General features: G+C 48.4%; 1 pseudogene; it reads right to left on the bottom strand.

Moving 5' to 3' along the window:
• Positions 1-1,094: 1,094 nt before the first annotated feature.
• LOC121800507 lies at positions 1,095-3,456 on the bottom strand (annotated as a pseudogene).
• Positions 3,457-3,669: the final 213 nt, after the last annotated feature.

Genomic DNA, 3,669 nt, shown 5'->3' on the forward strand with positions numbered 1-3,669 from the left:
TTTAAATAAATTCGATTTTCAGGATAAAAAAGCGGTAATATTACCGTTGAACGGTAAAAAAAAAATTTTATTTTTTTTCTTTTTTTATTCTATAAATACTCCTCTTTCATTCTCATTCTACACACAAACACACATCTATTCTTCTCAAATCATCTCTCTTTCCTCTCCAATTTCTGTTAAAATGTCCGGCGACGGAAACTCTGCCGGCTCCGGCGGCTATGACTTGAACACGTTTGGCGACTGGGGAGCATGTACAATGTCTTGGTTGCTTCCGGTTCCGGTTCGTCGACCCCGGGCACCTAAGGCTCGTCGACGCCGGCGGCGTACCAAATACCATATTTTGATGTGGATGCATACTCTCGTCCATCCGCCCCGAGGTATGGGCAATCGCAGGGATTTTGCGAATTACCAAAGCGGAGCCAGTGGAGGCGACATTCTGAGAGCGGCTTTGCGAGTCTTTAAAGACGACAGCAATAAAGAATTTAAACATGTCGATGTTTGAGAGTCGGTCAAAGACGTTGAAAGGTGGGCTGGCGGTGTCCAGTCCAGCACGGGCTCGAGCTCGAAACGCACGAAGCACACGTCGAGTGGCCAATACTCGTCTAGTAAGGGCGGGTCAGGCAACGCCTCACAAGAGGTTGAGGGCATGGCCACCGATGCAGGGGGCTCCTCCCGTTCACGCTGTCGGCCGCAAGGGACCAAGATAGGCGGGCTCCGGGCTCGGGCTCGAACACCCTAATGTCCATGTACTTAGTCGCCACGATGGCTGACATTTCCCGCATGACGCCTCCCTAATATCAAGCCCATCTTGCCGGAATTGAGTATATTGCAAGACAAATTGGTATTCCGCCTCCAATTAGCTTGAGTGCACTGCCACCGCCTTCAGGGGATGATTCACGGGCGGATTAAGAGACGGGGATGTGGATGGCCTAAAGTGTGACAAAATTTAAAGAACGAATGAAGTAGTTACTAGTTTAGTTTTACCATTTATAGTAAGACCAAAATGCAAAATATGACTCTCAAGCCCAAGCACAGACATTTATTTCGAATTCAACCCAACAACACAACAGTAATCAACACAACGAAATGATGATTCAAATCTTAGAACAGGTGGTGTTCATCAGCAAAAGATTTTCACTGAAACGAAGGCGCGACGAAACCAGATCAAACTCCAGCAAATTCTTCTCCAACTGATGCGCTCCGATAACCACCGCCGTCCTCGGGCTCGATCCCCCGTCCACGAATCCAAGGCACGTCGTCTCCCGATCAATCTCCACCCTCACATTCGCCCCCCTCATCCTCCACGTCGTCGTATCCTTCCCCCCCAAAACCAGTTCAATCTCCGGCACTGCTGGCCCCGCCGCCATCCTCGCTATCGAGTCTGATCTGAAGCACGCCCTGAACGGCGCCACCGCCGCCGCGCTCTTGATCCTCATATCCGACGCCGCCTTCGCAAACGCCCTCGTCAGCGGCTTGTAGATCGAGTTATGCACAGCCTGTTGGTTATTTTAGTGTAATTGGATTAACTTGATTGATCAATATTATCATAATGAGACATCATATAAATTTGAAAGTGCGGAGTGCACGCTTGTTTGAATTCATTATGATTAGACGGGGGTTCGGGGGGTGGCGCCCCCGAGTTGCGGGGTCCAAGGGGCAGAGCCCCTGGCTGGGGTCGAGTTGTGTAGAAAATTCATCCGGAAATATAATTTCTGATAGTCGAAGGATTGATTTGCAATTTTCGAAACTCCTTAATAACTGTTAAAATTAGTTAAGAAATGGAAGAGACACAATGCTTCGTGAAGAGACGCGATGTTTCGTTTCAGGCCTCTTCTTATTGATCTTTTTCGGTTCAAAGTGCAATTGCAGAATCAATATACGAAACTTCTAAAACATGAATTGTATCCGATCAAATATTGGTAGAACCACCAAATTGATTTGATCTGAAAGTGTTGTTCACACACAGGTCACACAGGTCACCCCAGGTCTTGGTCGAGCTTACACACCACATCAGAGAACTTGCAAGCGCAACCCACTGAACCCCGAGCCACACATGCCCAGCCCCTGAACCAGGGCTCTGATACCACTGTTGGGTATCGTGGTGCACACCCGAACTCCACATTAGTAAGATATTGTCCGATTTGGGCAAAGCTCTAACGGTTTTGCTCTTGGGGTACTTCCCAAAAGGCCTCATACTAATGGAGTTGGGATAGCCCATTTATATGCTTGCAACTCTTGTCCATTCTCTGATGTGGGATATGATTTGCTTCACCATAATTCACCACAATCCTTCCCTCAAACCAAGACCACAATACCACAAGACCAAGACCACATGTCTGTGCACCATGTTACAGGTCACCAGATCACCACAGGTCTTGGTCGAGCTCACGCAGAGACATCGGAGAACTTGCAAGCGCAACCCACTGAACCCCGAGCCACACAGGTCCAGCCCCTGAACCAGGGCTCTGATACCACTGTTGGGTCCCCATTAATATGATATTGTCCACTTTGGGCAGAGCCCTCACGATTTTGCTCTTATGGTTGGACAGAGCCCTCACGATTTTGCTCTTATGGTACTCTCCAAAGGGTCTCATATTAATAGAGTTGGAGTAACTCATTTATATGCTTGCAACTGTTGTCCTTTCAGTATATAAATATCATAACACCGCCGTGAAATTCTGCAACGTGCTGATTTTCGTGCCGCCGACTCCGTTTTTGTCAATGGAGAAGTATGAGTCCTTCAAATTGAGACGAACTCGGGCGACGGCGATTGCTTTCACCTCTATGAAATACTCGTCCGACGCGTCCCCTTCCGTGTGGATCGGATAAGTACTGACGGGATTGACAATCAATTGCGTCGATTTAACCGATTTAGGTTTAATTCCGATTGCCAATTTCCCGGCGCCGGAGGCAGGGAGGCAGAGAGAGAAAGTGTCCGCTAGTTTAAGCTTCGTCGAAGCTTGTTTATGGAGAGAGATTTGATTTTTAGTTAGGCCTAGCATTCCGGTGGCGCCGGCGGCGAGGCCGGTGAGGTATTCGTTATCCATACAGGAGAAGGAAAAATCCGGCAGAGCGGCGCCGGTTTTGGGGTAGAAAGTGTCCTCGGCGTAGCCCTGGGTGACGAGAGCGTCTAAGAAGGGGTTGTAAGGGGAAGCTCCGCAGGTGTCGTTGGTGCAGCCGGGGCGAGGGGGGGAGGTTGCAGCCGATGCCCTTGGCGGCTTCGCATTTGGCGGAGCCGCAGGGGATGGGGGCGTAGGTGGCGGAGGCGTAGTCGTTGCAGGAGAACCAGAGGAAGTGGCCGACGACGGCGTTGATGGCGGCGCGGTTGCTCCACATTCGGAATGTGGCGATGTTTTGGGAGGTTTTGGGGTGTTTGCGGATGGGGAGGGTTAGGCTGTTGGTGGAGATGATGAGTGAGACTAGGAAGAGAGTGGTGTAACAAAGGAAAGAGGGCATGGTTTGAAGAAAGGGACATTAGATCGTGAAGAAGACGCATTGAATAAAATATGGCGATCTGTTTATCTGTTTTTAATATGTTAAAGTTTATATGTTTAGAGTTTTATTTTATAGATTTCTTCATGGAAAAAGCTAAAGGGAATGGAAGGAATTATTAACTTTCGATCTATATATCGAATAAACTATGTTGAAAAAGATTGGTGCATGATATTT

This window comes from Salvia splendens, chromosome 4 (assembly GCF_004379255.2).
Source record: "Salvia splendens isolate huo1 chromosome 4, SspV2, whole genome shotgun sequence".
Classification (NCBI taxonomy): domain Eukaryota; kingdom Viridiplantae; phylum Streptophyta; class Magnoliopsida; order Lamiales; family Lamiaceae; genus Salvia; species Salvia splendens.